At 35.1% G+C, this 19,522-nt stretch overlaps 1 pseudogene; it reads left to right on the forward strand.

Annotated features, from left to right (window-relative positions):
• Window positions 1-917: 917 nt before the first annotated feature.
• Window positions 918-1,614, forward strand: LOC134253971 (uncharacterized; annotated as a pseudogene).
• Window positions 1,615-19,522: the final 17,908 nt, after the last annotated feature.

Below are 19,522 nucleotides of genomic sequence, written 5' to 3' on the forward strand. Positions count from 1 at the left end.
AACGAACGAAGAAAAAGGAGGCTGCTCGCAAGTATGAGGATATCTTCTGTAGATCTTGAGAATTTGTAACCTCTTTGGGTTAGGTGGGTCTCGAAGCGGAAATGTTTATCGTAGTTTATTTCATAGTTTTCAACATTCTGTCTAAAGTGTGTTTGGTCAACTTGAACTCCTCATCCTGCACAACGTTTATGGAACGCCCAATGTCCTGCAGATGGCGGTTTATTGTTAATGGATATTTTTAGTGTGTTTTATGGTAATAACAGCTTAGAGCGTCCATCATAAAAAATGATTTGTTTGATTCTTTCGGTTTTGACTCACAGAAGAATTTTGTTGGCGAATTCATCAGTTTTTACTTCTTCAAAATCTATTTGGTTACTGAAACCCCCCACATGCCAATATTTTTTTTTTTATTTTCAATTTTTTAGGGATTGAAGAGGGATTTTTTTTTATTTTTTAAACTTTAAATGTTTTCATTTTTCCCTACGAAAATTTAATTTTTTTCGCATTGATTTTTTTTTATTTAGCATTCTTTAGGTTTCTCTCACCTGATATATTTACAGTATTATAGTTGAAAATTGACATTCTTTTCATACAGCCTTCGGCTTTCGGAGTATCGATAGTATATTTCTTGACTAATAACATGCGGGCTTGCTATTCAAAGAAAAACAAAACCCATGTGACATCACCAGTATAAATACCGACCGCCATGCTTGAATCACTCATATTTTTCTTGGCGCACGTTGTGCGGGCTTCAATATATACTTCGAAATTTTTTGATTAAATTGGAGTTTTGACGAAGTCTTAACTTTACGTTTGTATACACAGTTATTTATTTTGTATGTTATTGTTTCTCAGACGTGGTCTGGGCTTTCACGTGGTTCACGTGAATTTCATGATTTGTTGTGAAATATACATACATGTCCGCGCCAGAAAATTCTGACGTACTCTCGATAATGACAGAGTCGGACGATGAATCTATTGATGGGTTTATTAGCGAGGATATTAGAAAGGCAGAGAAAAAAAACTCGCTTCTAAACTAAGAACAATAGAAACTAGGGCATCTGCAGGTTCTGCAGTGCAAAATGCACCAAATGATGATGAACAAGGGCCTTCAACATCGACGGCGAAGCCGTCTTCGGCAAGTAAAAAAGGTAGCAAACGTAAAAGGCCAGGCAGTCATGTCACAAAAGCGAAGAAAAATAAACAAGTTGAAATTTCTGGTAATGATATTACTAGTGCAATGTTAAACATGGACACTGAGAGTGTTGACAAATTCAAGGAAACGATGGGTATAAATGATATTATTTGGTGCATTTATAACCTTCAACAAGATAAAATGAATCAATGAGAACAAGAGTCCAGTGTGGACCTTGATGTCAATAATGATGAGCATGAAGGCTCAAGTCTGAACGAGGGAAATGAGCTTGATTTTTTCATGGATGTCAAAGAATCTGAGAAACAAGGTCAAGGTGAAGAGTTAGATAATAACTGGGATATTCCAGATTGGTTTACAACAGATAAAAAAGGGAAGAACATTGATGATAAGCTAGCCAACATGGTTAACACTCTATGCATTAAAGAGGGCGATACAGAAAAAAAATAATAGAGAACTAGAGCCGAGCTTGTTGCAAAGCAACGAGTAGGTCATCCGTCCGGTTTTGGCCAGATGTGCCGGAAATCCGTGAACAATAGAAAGCAATGAGCTAAGTGGTCTCCAGTGACTTTATAATTTCAATTTTGCATTAAAACCTTCAAAATAAGCTATTTTTGGCTAGTTCCGGTTTGACCGGAAGTGACGTCCACGAACGGAAAGTTAAAATTTAAGCTTCCAGTAACATAAGTTGCCCATAAACCTGTCAAGAACAGCAAAAATATGCAATTTTTGACTACTTCCGGTTTGACCGGAAGTGACGTCGTCGGACGTATTTTGACGACTTCATTAGATAAAGCTTGAAATTTTGAACAACTTTGCTTCTTTGACGTATTACAAATTCTCAATACTTTTTGAGATATTAAGGAAAAACTGTTGGCCCCTTTTGGCCCTTTATTAAAGGGGCCAGCCCCTTATTGTTGATATGTTTCGAAAGATCGTGACATTCTCTACAACTTTTGTTCTATATATCTTTACAAATTGTTAACATGTAAGAAGATATTGCAGAAAAAGTGTTAAAAATTTCTGAGTCCCAGGTAGAACTTTTTTCGAGCCATAGCGAGCGCCAACGTGCGGCGCTTCCGGATAAAGAGAATGGTGTGTGACAAAAGAGCACACCTTGCTCTATCATCGCTGAAAATCTCATGTTTCTGTCTTGGGGCATTTTCAAAAAAATGATGGACAATGAGACCCCCTGAAAATCACTAAATCGCGGAAATCTCAAAACCGGAAGTGACGTCATCAAAACAAAAAAATTACTTTCAGGTTTGCTTGATGTTCTATCAGTCCTGAAAGTTTCATGAAAATCTATCCAGCCGTTTTCGAGAAATCGCGTGCACAAAATCTGTAAGAAACAAAAACCAATAATAATAATAACTAGAGCCGAGCTCGTTGCAAAGCAACGAGTAGGTCTTCCGTCCGGTTTTGGCCAGATGTGCCGGAAACGTGAACAAAAGAAAGCAATGAGCTAAGTAGTCTCCAGTGACTTTATAATTTCAATTTTGCATTAAAACCTTCAAAATAAGCTATTTTTGGCTACTTCCGGTTTGACCGGAAGTGACGTCGACGGACGGAAAATTTATGATTTAAGCTTCCAGTGACATATGTTACCCAAAAACCTGTCAAGAACAACAAAAATATGCAATTTTTGACTACTTCCGGTTTGACCGGAAGTGACGTCGCCGGACGTATTTTGACGACCCCATTAGATAAAGCTTGACATTTTGAACAACTTTGCTTCTTTGACGTATTACAAATTCTCAATACTTTTTGAGATATAAAGGAAAAACTTTCGGCCCCTTTTAGCCCTTTATTCTAGGGGCAAGCCCCTTATCATTGATATCTTTTGAAAAGACCGTGACATTCCCACAACTTTTGTTCTATATGTCTTTACAAATATTAACATGTAAAAAGATATTGCAAAAAATGTGTCAAAAATTTCTAAATTCCCGATAGGTCTTTTTTCGAGCCATAGCGAGCGCCGACGTGCGGCACTTCCGGAGAAAAAGAGTGGTGTGTGACAAAAGAGCACACGTTGCTCTATCATCGCTGAAAATCTCATGTTTCTGTCTTAAGGCATTTTTGAGAAAAATGATGGACAATGAAGCCCCCTGAAAATCACTAAAATCGCGGAAATCTCAAAACCGGAAGTGACGTCTTCAAAACAAAAAATTATATATCAGGTTTGTTTGATGTTCTATCAGTCCTGAAAGTTTCATGAAAATCGAACGAGCCGTTTCCGAGAAATCGTGTACACAAAATCGGTAAGAAAAAAAAACAACAATGATAATAATAATAATAACTAGAGCAAAGCTCGTTGCAAAGCAACGAGTAGGTCTTCCGTCCAGTTTTGACCGGAAGTGACGTCAACATAAGAAAGCAATGAGCTAAGTCATCTCCAATGACTTTATAATTTCAATTTTGCATCAAAAGCCTTCAAAATAAGCTATTTTTGGCTACTTCCGGTTTGACCGGAAGTGACGCCGACGGACGAAAAAATTAATTTTTATGCTCTCAGAAACATATGTTATCCAAAAACTTGTCAAGAACGGCAAAAATACGCATTTTCCAACTACTTCCGGTTTGGCCGGAAGTGACGACGTCGGACGTATTTTGACGACTCCAGTAGATAAAGCTTGACATTTTGAACAACTTTGCTTCTTTGACGTATTACAAATTCTCAATACTTTTTGAGATTTTAAGGAAAAACTTTCGGCCCCGCTCAGCCCTTTATTATAGGGGCCAGCCCCTTATCGTTGATATCCTTTGAAAGATCGTCACATTCTCTACAACTTTTGTTCTATATGTCTTAACAAAATATTTGTAGATGAAAAGATATCGAAAAAAAAGTGTTATAAATCTTAAAATTCTCGATATGCCCTTTTTCGGACCATAGCGAGCATCGACGTGCAGCACTTCCGGTGAAAATGAAATACGTGTGTCACATCTACATATATTGCTCTATCTTTGCTGAAAAACTCAAGTTTCTATCCAAAGCCGTTTTTGAGAAAACTCGCGGACAAACTGACCCCTTGAATATCACTAAATCGCGAAAATCTCAAAACCGGAAGTGACGTCATCAAAACAAAAAATCATATATCAGCTTTGTTTGATGTTCTATCAGTCCTGAAAGTTTCATAAAAATCGAGCGAGTCGTTTCGGAGAAATCGTGTACACAAAATCGGTAAGAAAAAAAACAATAATAATAACTAGAGCATCCGTTGCAAAGCAAGTCTTCCGTCCGGTTTTTACTGGAAATGCCGGCAGTGACGGAACAAAGGAAAGCATTAAGCTTAGTAGTCTCCAGTGACTTTGTAATTTCAATTTTGCATCAATAACTTCAAAATGAGCAATTTTTTGCGACTTCTGGTTTGACAGGAAGATACGACGACGGACGGAAAAATTACTTTTTATGCTCTCAGAGACACATATAACCAAAAAACTTGTTAAGAACGGCAAAAAACATGATTTTCCACTACTTCCTGTTTGGCCGGAAGTCAGACGTATTTTGATTAGATTAAGTTGACATTTTGAACAACTTTGCTTCCGTATTAAAGTCAATCATAAAGGAAAAATCGGCCCCTCTATCCCTTATTTTAGGGGCCAGCCCCGTCATTTCAAAGAGAAAATCTTTTGCTATGTGCACAAAATATGTGGAGGTAAAAAGTTAGAGTAAAAAGTTAAAAATATTTGAAAAATGTGATAGACTATTTTTGGGCCAAAGCGCCGCCCCGTGCGGCACTTGATAAAAATTTTTAAGATAGAAAAAAAAAACAATAATAACTAGAAAGTCTGCTATTGCAAGCAATAGCATATGTCGCCCCGTATTAGACAAGACTTTCATTTTTATCATCACTAAAACAAAAGTCCATAAGCTAAGTTTGAACAACCATTGAGTTATATCAGTCCTTTCCATTGCAAACGGAAGACCTTAATTCGGTACATCCCACTCATTATTTTTAGAATCGGTAGGAGAAGAAAGTAGTGCAGGAAAAATACAAGTTCATCAATTTGCAGACTTGCATAAAAGAAATCTGGCAGATGTACTGAACTGAGCCTCATACTTGTTAATTGGCAGTATCTTTCCTATGATAAAAGCTTGGGAAATGTAATTTATGAAGAAGATCAGCCGAATTATTTTGTGTATTGTAACGCCAGTGAGAACTCTGAAATTTCCCTCTTTCACTTTCATTTTAGAGGTTCTACCGAAAAACGAATCTGACATGCCACCATCAATTCGAGCATTTCTGCATTGCAGAGAGCTGATGTGTGTTATGAGATGATAAATCATGTGTGAACTTTCTCAGTTTAGCGGAATCATGAACATTTTCGGCGAGATGAATGTTTTGTATACAGTGGTGATCAAGGCTTTGCGAACCATCAGGAGCGGATCAAAGAATTTATGAATGAATAAAAACTATGGAAATGACGTACCAATTTTTTAATTTATACTTGCACTATCTAATGAAATGAATAATATACAAGTGATAGATATACAAGAAAACGCGAAATGATAATAAATGCAGCTGACAATCGTTATTTTTTTTTATATAGATAAAATAAAATATTTATAAATTCAAGAGACAAAACAGAAGGAGAATGAATGATGGCAAAATATCACATGACGGGAACTGAATTTTATGAATGAAGATTTTAAAAAGTTACTTGTAAGTTGTATATGTTATATCTGTGTATTCTACTTGGCTGTGTGCTTCAAAAAAAAAGGGGGGGGGGTCGTCTTGAACATAGTAAATAGCCATAACGTTTGAACGGTAAGTACTAGGGCTTTCGTATTTCAAATATGTAATCCTTGTGAAAAGAACTTTTATTGGATACGACGAACTTTGACCCTTTGACCTAGACCTTGGAGAACACATGTGTGCATCTGAATCTTTTTTTCTGTTTCGTTTCTATGGCAACCGTGAGCGACTCATTACAATTATTTTGAAAGTAGAAATCACTTTGACACATTGCAAGGAATAAACATTGAAAGTTTCAAAACGATTGCCTGAGTAGTTATTGAGAAAATCGAAATTAAAGAATTTTAACTTTCACCTGGTTTCCATGGCAATAATCGATTATATGAAAATTTTAAATACGAGTTGCAGAACTACAGATACTAATCATTAAAATAAGAAAAGTTTCATGACGAACGTTTAAGGGACCAGAGAGAACACTCTCGGACAAAATTTGTCGCTTTTTACAGGTTTCCATGGCAACGGTAGACATATTGGAACTGAACGACCTCACTGCACAACTACAACCAGTGATCGTCCTTTAAGGAAAGTTTTCAGGAAGATTGTCCCAGCCATCTCCGAGAAACAGCCTGGATAAAAAAAACATGCGTACAATATCAATATGTCGTCCCCGACTTCGTTCGGGGCGACATAATAACTCCTGAATTTTTCTCATCAATAACTCCTGAATTTTCCCCTTCAATTCGAGCATTTCTGCATTGCAGAGAGCTGATGTGTGTTATGAGATGATAAATCATGTGTGAACTTTCTCAGTTTAGCGGAATCATGAACATTTTCGGCGAGATGAATGTTTTGTATACAGTGGTGATCAAGGCTTTGCGAACCATCAGGAGCGGATCAAAGAATTTATGAATGAATAAAAACTATGGAAATGACGTACCAATTTTTTAATTTATACTTGCACTATCTAATGAAATGAATAATATACAAGTGATAGATATACAAGAAAACGCGAAATGATAATAAATGCAGCTGACAATCGTTATTTTTTTTTTATATAGATAAAATAAAATATTTATAAATTCAAGAGACAAAACAGAAGGAGAATGAATGATGGCAAAATATCACATGACGGGAACTGAATTTTATGAATGAAGATTTTAAAAAGTTACTTGTAAGTTGTATATGTTATATCTGTGTATTCTACTTGGCTGTGTGCTTCAAAAAAAGGGGGGGGTCGTCTTGAACATAGTAAATAGCCATAACGTTTGAACGGTAAGTACTAGGGCTTTCGTATTTCAAATATGTAATCCTTGTGAAAAGAACTTTTATTGGATACGACGAACTTTGACCCTTTGACCTAGACCTTGGAGAACACATGTGTGCATCTGAATCTTTTTTTCTGTTTCGTTTCTATGGCAACCGTGAGCGACTCATTACAATTATTTTGAAAGTAGAAATCACTTTGACACATTGCAAGGAATAAACATTGAAAGTTTCAAAACGATTGCCTGAGTAGTTATTGAGAAAATCGAAATTAAAGAATTTTAACTTTCACCTGGTTTCCATGGCAATAATCGATTATATGAAAATTTTAAATACGAGTTGCAGAACTACAGATACTAATCATTAAAATAAGAAAAGTTTCATGACGAACGTTTAAGGGACCAGAGAGAACACTCTCGGACAAAATTTGTCGCTTTTTACAGGTTTCCATGGCAACGGTAGACATATTGGAACTGAACGACCTCACTGCACAACTACAACCAGTGATCGTCCTTTAAGGAAAGTTTCAGGAAGATTGTCCCAGCCATCTCCGAGAAACAGCCTGGATAAAAAAAACATGCGTACAATATCAATATGTCGTCCCCGACTTCGTTCGGGGCGACATAATAACTCCTGAATTTTTCTCATCAATAACTCCTGAATTTTCCCCTTCAATTCGAGCATTTCTGCATTGCAGAGAGCTGATGTGTGTTATGAGATGATAAATCATGTGTGAACTTTCTCAGTTTAGCGGAATCATGAACATTTTCGGCGAGATGAATGTTTTGTATACAGTGGTGATCAAGGCTTTGCGAACCATCAGGAGCGGATCAAAGAATTTATGAATGAATAAAAACTATGGAAATGACGTACCAATTTTTTAATTTATACTTGCACTATCTAATGAAATGAATAATATACAAGTGATAGATATACAAGAAAACGCGAAATGATAATAAATGCAGCTGACAATCGTTATTTTTTTTTTATATAGATAAAATAAAATATTTATAAATTCAAGAGACAAAACAGAAGGAGAATGAATGATGGCAAAATATCACATGACGGGAACTGAATTTTATGAATGAAGATTTTAAAAAGTTACTTGTAAGTTGTATATGTTATATCTGTGTATTCTACTTGGCTGTGTGCTTCAAAAAAAGGGGGGGGGGGGTCGTCTTGAACATAGTAAATAGCCATAACGTTTGAACGGTAAGTACTAGGGCTTTCGTATTTCAAATATGTAATCCTTGTGAAAAGAACTTTTATTGGATACGACGAACTTTGACCCTTTGACCTAGACCTTGGAGAACACATGTGTGCATCTGAATCTTTTTTTCTGTTTCGTTTCTATGGCAACCGTGAGCGACTCATTACAATTATTTTGAAAGTAGAAATCACTTTGACACATTGCAAGGAATAAACATTGAAAGTTTCAAAACGATTGCCTGAGTAGTTATTGAGAAAATCGAAATTAAAGAATTTTAACTTTCACCTGGTTTCCATGGCAATAATCGATTATATGAAAATTTTAAATACGAGTTGCAGAACTACAGATACTAATCATTAAAATAAGAAAAGTTTCATGACGAACGTTTAAGGGACCAGAGAGAACACTCTCGGACAAAATTTGTCGCTTTTTACAGGTTTCCATGGCAACGGTAGACATATTGGAACTGAACGACCTCACTGCACAACTACAACCAGTGATCGTCCTTTAAGGAAAGTTTCAGGAAGATTGTCCCAGCCATCTCCGAGAAACAGCCTGGATAAAAAAAACATGCGTACAATATCAATATGTCGTCCCCGACTTCGTTCGGGGCGACATAATAACTCCTGAATTTTTCTCATCAATAACTCCTGAATTTTCCCCTTCAATTCGAGCATTTCTGCATTGCAGAGAGCTGATGTGTGTTATGAGATGATAAATCATGTGTGAACTTTCTCAGTTTAGCGGAATCATGAACATTTTCGGCGAGATGAATGTTTTGTATACAGTGGTGATCAAGGCTTTGCGAACCATCAGGAGCGGATCAAAGAATTTATGAATGAATAAAAACTATGGAAATGACGTACCAATTTTTTAATTTATACTTGCACTATCTAATGAAATGAATAATATACAAGTGATAGATATACAAGAAAACGCGAAATGATAATAAATGCAGCTGACAATCGTTATTTTTTTTTATATAGATAAAATAAAATATTTATAAATTCAAGAGACAAAACAGAAGGAGAATGAATGATGGCAAAATATCACAAGACGGGAACTGAATTTTATGAATGAAGATTTTAAAAAGTTACTTGTAAGTTGTATATGTTATATCTGTGTATTCTACTTGGCTGTGTGCTTCAAAAAAAGGGGGGGGGGGGGGTCGTCTTGAACATAGTAAATAGCCATAACGTTTGAACGGTAAGTACTAGGGCTTTCGTATTTCAAATATGTAATCCTTGTGAAAAGAACTTTTATTGGATACGACGAACTTTGACCCTTTGACCTAGACCTTGGAGAACACATGTGTGCATCTGAATCTTTTTTTCTGTTTCGTTTCTATGGCAACCGTGAGCGACTCATTACAATTATTTTGAAAGTAGAAATCACTTTGACACATTGCAAGGAATAAACATTGAAAGTTTCAAAACGATTGCCTGAGTAGTTATTGAGAAAATCGAAATTAAAGAATTTTAACTTTCACCTGGTTTCCATGGCAATAATCGATTATATGAAAATTTTAAATACGAGTTGCAGAACTACAGATACTAATCATTAAAATAAGAAAAGTTTCATGACGAACGTTTAAGGGACCAGAGAGAACACTCTCGGACAAAATTTGTCGCTTTTTACAGGTTTCCATGGCAACGGTAGACATATTGGAACTGAACGACCTCACTGCACAACTACAACCAGTGATCGTCCTTTAAGGAAAGTTTCAGGAAGATTGTCCCAGCCATCTCCGAGAAACAGCCTGGATAAAAAAAACATGCGTACAATATCAATATGTCGTCCCCGACTTCGTTCGGGGCGACATAATAACTCCTGAATTTTTCTCATCAATAACTCCTGAATTTTCCCCTTCAATTCGAGCATTTCTGCATTGCAGAGAGCTGATGTGTGTTATGAGATGATAAATCATGTGTGAACTTTCTCAGTTTAGCGGAATCATGAACATTTTCGGCGAGATGAATGTTTTGTATACAGTGGTGATCAAGGCTTTGCGAACCATCAGGAGCGGATCAAAGAATTTATGAATGAATAAAAACTATGGAAATGACGTACCAATTTTTTAATTTATACTTGCACTATCTAATGAAATGAATAATATACAAGTGATAGATATACAAGAAAACGCGAAATGATAATAAATGCAGCTGACAATCGTTATTTTTTTTTTATATAGATAAAATAAAATATTTATAAATTCAAGAGACAAAACAGAAGGAGAATGAATGATGGCAAAATATCACATGACGGGAACTGAATTTTATGAATGAAGATTTTAAAAAGTTACTTGTAAGTTGTATATGTTATATCTGTGTATTCTACTTGGCTGTGTGCTTCAAAAAAAAGGGGGGGGGGTCGTCTTGAACATAGTAAATAGCCATAACGTTTGAACGGTAAGTACTAGGGCTTTCGTATTTCAAATATGTAATCCTTGTGAAAAGAACTTTTATTGGATACGACGAACTTTGACCCTTTGACCTAGACCTTGGAGAACACATGTGTGCATCTGAATCTTTTTTTCTGTTTCGTTTCTATGGCAACCGTGAGCGACTCATTACAATTATTTTGAAAGTAGAAATCACTTTGACACATTGCAAGGAATAAACATTGAAAGTTTCAAAACGATTGCCTGAGTAGTTATTGAGAAAATCGAAATTAAAGAATTTTAACTTTCACCTGGTTTCCATGGCAATAATCGATTATATGAAAATTTTAAATACGAGTTGCAGAACTACAGATACTAATCATTAAAATAAGAAAAGTTTCATGACGAACGTTTAAGGGACCAGAGAGAACACTCTCGGACAAAATTTGTCGCTTTTTACAGGTTTCCATGGCAACGGTAGACATATTGGAACTGAACGACCTCACTGCACAACTACAACCAGTGATCGTCCTTTAAGGAAAGTTTCAGGAAGATTGTCCCAGCCATCTCCGAGAAACAGCCTGGATAAAAAAAACATGCGTACAATATCAATATGTCGTCCCCGACTTCGTTCGGGGCGACATAATAACTCCTGAATTTTTCTCATCAATAACTCCTGAATTTTCCCCTTCAATTCGAGCATTTCTGCATTGCAGAGAGCTGATGTGTGTTATGAGATGATAAATCATGTGTGAACTTTCTCAGTTTAGCGGAATCATGAACATTTTCGGCGAGATGAATGTTTTGTATACAGTGGTGATCAAGGCTTTGCGAACCATCAGGAGCGGATCAAAGAATTTATGAATGAATAAAAACTATGGAAATGACGTACCAATTTTTTAATTTATACTTGCACTATCTAATGAAATGAATAATATACAAGTGATAGATATACAAGAAAACGCGAAATGATAATAAATGCAGCTGACAATCGTTATTTTTTTTTTATATAGATAAAATAAAATATTTATAAATTCAAGAGACAAAACAGAAGGAGAATGAATGATGGCAAAATATCACATGACGGGAACTGAATTTTATGAATGAAGATTTTAAAAAGTTACTTGTAAGTTGTATATGTTATATCTGTGTATTCTACTTGGCTGTGTGCTTCAAAAAAAGGGGGGGGTCGTCTTGAACATAGTAAATAGCCATAACGTTTGAACGGTAAGTACTAGGGCTTTCGTATTTCAAATATGTAATCCTTGTGAAAAGAACTTTTATTGGATACGACGAACTTTGACCCTTTGACCTAGACCTTGGAGAACACATGTGTGCATCTGAATCTTTTTTTCTGTTTCGTTTCTATGGCAACCGTGAGCGACTCATTACAATTATTTTGAAAGTAGAAATCACTTTGACACATTGCAAGGAATAAACATTGAAAGTTTCAAAACGATTGCCTGAGTAGTTATTGAGAAAATCGAAATTAAAGAATTTTAACTTTCACCTGGTTTCCATGGCAATAATCGATTATATGAAAATTTTAAATACGAGTTGCAGAACTACAGATACTAATCATTAAAATAAGAAAAGTTTCATGACGAACGTTTAAGGGACCAGAGAGAACACTCTCGGACAAAATTTGTCGCTTTTTACAGGTTTCCATGGCAACGGTAGACATATTGGAACTGAACGACCTCACTGCACAACTACAACCAGTGATCGTCCTTTAAGGAAAGTTTCAGGAAGATTGTCCCAGCCATCTCCGAGAAACAGCCTGGATAAAAAAAACATGCGTACAATATCAATATGTCGTCCCCGACTTCGTTCGGGGCGACATAATAACTCCTGAATTTTTCTCATCAATAACTCCTGAATTTTCCCCTTCAATTCGAGCATTTCTGCATTGCAGAGAGCTGATGTGTGTTATGAGATGATAAATCATGTGTGAACTTTCTCAGTTTAGCGGAATCATGAACATTTTCGGCGAGATGAATGTTTTGTATACAGTGGTGATCAAGGCTTTGCGAACCATCAGGAGCGGATCAAAGAATTTATGAATGAATAAAAACTATGGAAATGACGTACCAATTTTTTAATTTATACTTGCACTATCTAATGAAATGAATAATATACAAGTGATAGATATACAAGAAAACGCGAAATGATAATAAATGCAGCTGACAATCGTTATTTTTTTTTATATAGATAAAATAAAATATTTATAAATTCAAGAGACAAAACAGAAGGAGAATGAATGATGGCAAAATATCACATGACGGGAACTGAATTTTATGAATGAAGATTTTAAAAAGTTACTTGTAAGTTGTATATGTTATATCTGTGTATTCTACTTGGCTGTGTGCTTCAAAAAAAGGGGGGGGTCGTCTTGAACATAGTAAATAGCCATAACGTTTGAACGGTAAGTACTAGGGCTTTCGTATTTCAAATATGTAATCCTTGTGAAAAGAACTTTTATTGGATACGACGAACTTTGACCCTTTGACCTAGACCTTGGAGAACACATGTGTGCATCTGAATCTTTTTTTCTGTTTCGTTTCTATGGCAACCGTGAGCGACTCATTACAATTATTTTGAAAGTAGAAATCACTTTGACACATTGCAAGGAATAAACATTGAAAGTTTCAAAACGATTGCCTGAGTAGTTATTGAGAAAATCGAAATTAAAGAATTTTAACTTTCACCTGGTTTCCATGGCAATAATCGATTATATGAAAATTTTAAATACGAGTTGCAGAACTACAGATACTAATCATTAAAATAAGAAAAGTTTCATGACGAACGTTTAAGGGACCAGAGAGAACACTCTCGGACAAAATTTGTCGCTTTTTACAGGTTTCCATGGCAACGGTAGACATATTGGAACTGAACGACCTCACTGCACAACTACAACCAGTGATCGTCCTTTAAGGAAAGTTTCAGGAAGATTGTCCCAGCCATCTCCGAGAAACAGCCTGGATAAAAAAAACATGCGTACAATATCAATATGTCGTCCCCGACTTCGTTCGGGGCGACATAATAACTCCTGAATTTTTCTCATCAATAACTCCTGAATTTTCCCCTTCAATTCGAGCATTTCTGCATTGCAGAGAGCTGATGTGTGTTATGAGATGATAAATCATGTGTGAACTTTCTCAGTTTAGCGGAATCATGAACATTTTCGGCGAGATGAATGTTTTGTATACAGTGGTGATCAAGGCTTTGCGAACCATCAGGAGCGGATCAAAGAATTTATGAATGAATAAAAACTATGGAAATGACGTACCAATTTTTTAATTTATACTTGCACTATCTAATGAAATGAATAATATACAAGTGATAGATATACAAGAAAACGCGAAATGATAATAAATGCAGCTGACAATCGTTATTTTTTTTTTATATAGATAAAATAAAATATTTATAAATTCAAGAGACAAAACAGAAGGAGAATGAATGATGGCAAAATATCACATGACGGGAACTGAATTTTATGAATGAAGATTTTAAAAAGTTACTTGTAAGTTGTATATGTTATATCTGTGTATTCTACTTGGCTGTGTGCTTCAAAAAAAGGGGGGGGGGTCGTCTTGAACATAGTAAATAGCCATAACGTTTGAACGGTAAGTACTAGGGCTTTCGTATTTCAAATATGTAATCCTTGTGAAAAGAACTTTTATTGGATACGACGAACTTTGACCCTTTGACCTAGACCTTGGAGAACACATGTGTGCATCTGAATCTTTTTTTCTGTTTCGTTTCTATGGCAACCGTGAGCGACTCATTACAATTATTTTGAAAGTAGAAATCACTTTGACACATTGCAAGGAATAAACATTGAAAGTTTCAAAACGATTGCCTGAGTAGTTATTGAGAAAATCGAAATTAAAGAATTTTAACTTTCACCTGGTTTCCATGGCAATAATCGATTATATGAAAATTTTAAATACGAGTTGCAGAACTACAGATACTAATCATTAAAATAAGAAAAGTTTCATGACGAACGTTTAAGGGACCAGAGAGAACACTCTCGGACAAAATTTGTCGCTTTTTACAGGTTTCCATGGCAACGGTAGACATATTGGAACTGAACGACCTCACTGCACAACTACAACCAGTGATCGTCCTTTAAGGAAAGTTTCAGGAAGATTGTCCCAGCCATCTCCGAGAAACAGCCTGGATAAAAAAAACATGCGTACAATATCAATATGTCGTCCCCGACTTCGTTCGGGGCGACATAATAACTCCTGAATTTTTCTCATCAATAACTCCTGAATTTTCCCCTTCAATTCGAGCATTTCTGCATTGCAGAGAGCTGATGTGTGTTATGAGATGATAAATCATGTGTGAACTTTCTCAGTTTAGCGGAATCATGAACATTTTCGGCGAGATGAATGTTTTGTATACAGTGGTGATCAAGGCTTTGCGAACCATCAGGAGCGGATCAAAGAATTTATGAATGAATAAAAACTATGGAAATGACGTACCAATTTTTTAATTTATACTTGCACTATCTAATGAAATGAATAATATACAAGTGATAGATATACAAGAAAACGCGAAATGATAATAAATGCAGCTGACAATCGTTATTTTTTTTTTATATAGATAAAATAAAATATTTATAAATTCAAGAGACAAAACAGAAGGAGAATGAATGATGGCAAAATATCACATGACGGGAACTGAATTTTATGAATGAAGATTTTAAAAAGTTACTTGTAAGTTGTATATGTTATATCTGTGTATTCTACTTGGCTGTGTGCTTCAAAAAAAGGGGGGGGGGGGTCGTCTTGAACATAGTAAATAGCCATAACGTTTGAACGGTAAGTACTAGGGCTTTCGTATTTCAAATATGTAATCCTTGTGAAAAGAACTTTTATTGGATACGACGAACTTTGACCCTTTGACCTAGACCTTGGAGAACACATGTGTGCATCTGAATCTTTTTTTCTGTTTCGTTTCTATGGCAACCGTGAGCGACTCATTACAATTATTTTGAAAGTAGAAATCACTTTGACACATTGCAAGGAATAAACATTGAAAGTTTCAAAACGATTGCCTGAGTAGTTATTGAGAAAATCGAAATTAAAGAATTTTAACTTTCACCTGGTTTCCATGGCAATAATCGATTATATGAAAATTTTAAATACGAGTTGCAGAACTACAGATACTAATCATTAAAATAAGAAAAGTTTCATGACGAACGTTTAAGGGACCAGAGAGAACACTCTCGGACAAAATTTGTCGCTTTTTACAGGTTTCCATGGCAACGGTAGACATATTGGAACTGAACGACCTCACTGCACAACTACAACCAGTGATCGTCCTTTAAGGAAAGTTTCAGGAAGATTGTCCCAGCCATCTCCGAGAAACAGCCTGGATAAAAAAAACATGCGTACAATATCAATATGTCGTCCCCGACTTCGTTCGGGGCGACATAATAACTCCTGAATTTTTCTCATCAATAACTCCTGAATTTTCCCCTTCAATTCGAGCATTTCTGCATTGCAGAGAGCTGATGTGTGTTATGAGATGATAAATCATGTGTGAACTTTCTCAGTTTAGCGGAATCATGAACATTTTCGGCGAGATGAATGTTTTGTATACAGTGGTGATCAAGGCTTTGCGAACCATCAGGAGCGGATCAAAGAATTTATGAATGAATAAAAACTATGGAAATGACGTACCAATTTTTTAATTTATACTTGCACTATCTAATGAAATGAATAATATACAAGTGATAGATATACAAGAAAACGCGAAATGATAATAAATGCAGCTGACAATCGTTATTTTTTTTTTATATAGATAAAATAAAATATTTATAAATTCAAGAGACAAAACAGAAGGAGAATGAATGATGGCAAAATATCACATGACGGGAACTGAATTTTATGAATGAAGATTTTAAAAAGTTACTTGTAAGTTGTATATGTTATATCTGTGTATTCTACTTGGCTGTGTGCTTCAAAAAAAAGGGGGGGGGGGGGTCGTCTTGAACATAGTAAATAGCCATAACGTTTGAACGGTAAGTACTAGGGCTTTCGTATTTCAAATATGTAATCCTTGTGAAAAGAACTTTTATTGGATACGACGAACTTTGACCCTTTGACCTAGACCTTGGAGAACACATGTGTGCATCTGAATCTTTTTTTCTGTTTCGTTTCTATGGCAACCGTGAGCGACTCATTACAATTATTTTGAAAGTAGAAATCACTTTGACACATTGCAAGGAATAAACATTGAAAGTTTCAAAACGATTGCCTGAGTAGTTATTGAGAAAATCGAAATTAAAGAATTTTAACTTTCACCTGGTTTCCATGGCAATAATCGATTATATGAAAATTTTAAATACGAGTTGCAGAACTACAGATACTAATCATTAAAATAAGAAAAGTTTCATGACGAACGTTTAAGGGACCAGAGAGAACACTCTCGGACAAAATTTGTCGCTTTTTACAGGTTTCCATGGCAACGGTAGACATATTGGAACTGAACGACCTCACTGCACAACTACAACCAGTGATCGTCCTTTAAGGAAAGTTTCAGGATTAAACAGTCAATTATCCTGTTGTGCAACTCAGTGTATCAATTGTCTCAGAAAAGAAGATTTCTTTTGAGAAAGGTCTTGCCAAATAGGTTCTCGGACTTATGCAATGCCTCACAGCCCGTTACGGAGTTTCCATTTGGATCAGATGTCCAAAAGAAAATTAAAGAGTTATCAGATTTTGACAAGTACAAAAGAGTTGATAAATTTAGAGGTGCTTATAACAACTCGGGCAACAGGGGAAGAAGAAACTTTCCATACAACTATTACTATGGCAGAGGTAGAGGATCAAACAGGCCTTTTTTAGGAACACATATGGTCGATATTCGAGACAGGAAAAAAGAGGAAGACGAGATAAATACTGAGTCAGACAAACACGGTAAGTGTTGGTCAAATTAAACATCATGTAACACAATGGGAAAAGATCATTAAGGATTCATGGGTTCTGAAGACAATCCAGGGCTATGAGATTGAGTTTGATGAGACTCCTTATCAATCAAAAAAGCCATCGCAAATTGCTTTCAATGACCAAGAATCATAAACCAAAAGATTATTAATGAGTTGCTTAGAAAAGGTGCAATAGTAGAAATAAACGAAAATGATGCTTTATTTATTTCTAATATATTTGTTGTTCCTAAGAAAAATGTGAAATTTAGACCTGTGATAAATTTACGAAGTTTAAATGATTTTGTCTCGTATGAAAAATTTAAACAAGAAAATTTAAGTCAAATTTTGAGTATTTTACAGAAAGAAGATTTTTTCTGTAGTGTTGATCTTAAAGATGCTTATTTTAGCGTTCCAGTTGCAAAGGAATTTCAGAAATATTTGAGTTTTAAATGGAACAGAAGGGTTTATTGTTTTGTGGTTTTACCATTCGAATTGTCTTCAGCGCCCAGAATTTTCACAAAGATTTTAAAACCCGTTTATGCTTACTTTAGATCCATTGGTATCAGATGTCCATATTATCTTGATGATTCTTTAATCATGAATAAAAGCATGGCTTATTGTATGAAGAATACTCAATTCATAATAGATACCTTACATTCATTAGGTTTCTATGTTAACTTTGAGAAAACTGTGACAAAACCAACTCAAGTAATCAATTTTTTGGGTTGATAATTGATTCGAAAAAATTCATGGTATTTTTACCAAGGGAGAAAATAGATAGGATAAAAAGTACTGCTCAAAATTTATTGCAGGAAAACTGTATTAGTATTAGAGAAGTGGCAACTTTCATAGGGCTTATTGTACATGCATTTAATGCAGTTTCCATAGGACCCCTTTATTACAGATCTTTAGAAAGGGACAAAGTTAAAGCATTGAATGAAAATGGTTGTATAAAAGTATCTAGTCAAAGTCAGAATGAAGTAGTTTGGTGGATAGAAAATATCGAAATAAAAATGGTTACCGTATATACTCGCCTATAAGTCGGTCCGCCTATAAGTCGGTTGTACTTTTTGAGGTTATTTTACAGGGATTTGCCATTGACCCGCTTATAAGTCGGTGCAATTTTTTGGCAGAATCAGATGACAATTTCTAATAAATGCTTTACTCTGATTTCAATTAATATTTTAAGATACATATATGACGTCGATATTAAACTTTAAATAATAAAAAAAATAAATACTGCCCTGTCAAGATTAAAAATAAAATAAAATTATTAAATACGTGCTTATAAAATACATATATTTTATGTATAATCTTATATTATATAAATGATATAATGTATCCATACTTAGTTCAACGATAGCTATTGAAAATATTTATAGTATACTACGATTCGCCATCCAGTAAAAATACCAATCTTTTTATGAATCGCCTATAAGTCGGACATAGACTTTTGGACTAAAATTCAACTCCCAAAATACCGACTTATAGGCGAGTATATACGGTAACTTATTCGATTACTGCCCATATATTTTTGGATAGAATCTGATGCCTCTTGTGTAGGAATGGGTGCTGTTTTTAGAACAGATTACTTTAGCAGACAGTTGTCAGAAACAGAGAAGAAGTTCCATATAAATTATTTGGAGTTATTGGCCATATTCTTTGCTTTAAAGATCAAACAAATGTTCATGTCGGCATAAAATGCGATAATAAGACAGCCATTTCTTATGTAAATAATATGGGTGGAATGGTTTCAAAAGACATGGATTATTTAGCGAAGGATATTTGGCAGTGGTGTTGTACAAAAAATATATTGATAACTTGTCAGTATCTCCCTGGAAAATTCAATGAGGTAGCAGATAATGTCGACAAAATAGAT

The sequence above is a fragment of the Saccostrea cucullata genome, unplaced genomic scaffold, assembly GCF_032062105.1.
Source record: "Saccostrea cucullata isolate Sc308-1 unplaced genomic scaffold, CSIRO_AGI_Scuc_v1 ctg5539, whole genome shotgun sequence".
Lineage (NCBI taxonomy): Eukaryota > Metazoa > Mollusca > Bivalvia > Ostreida > Ostreidae > Saccostrea > Saccostrea cuccullata.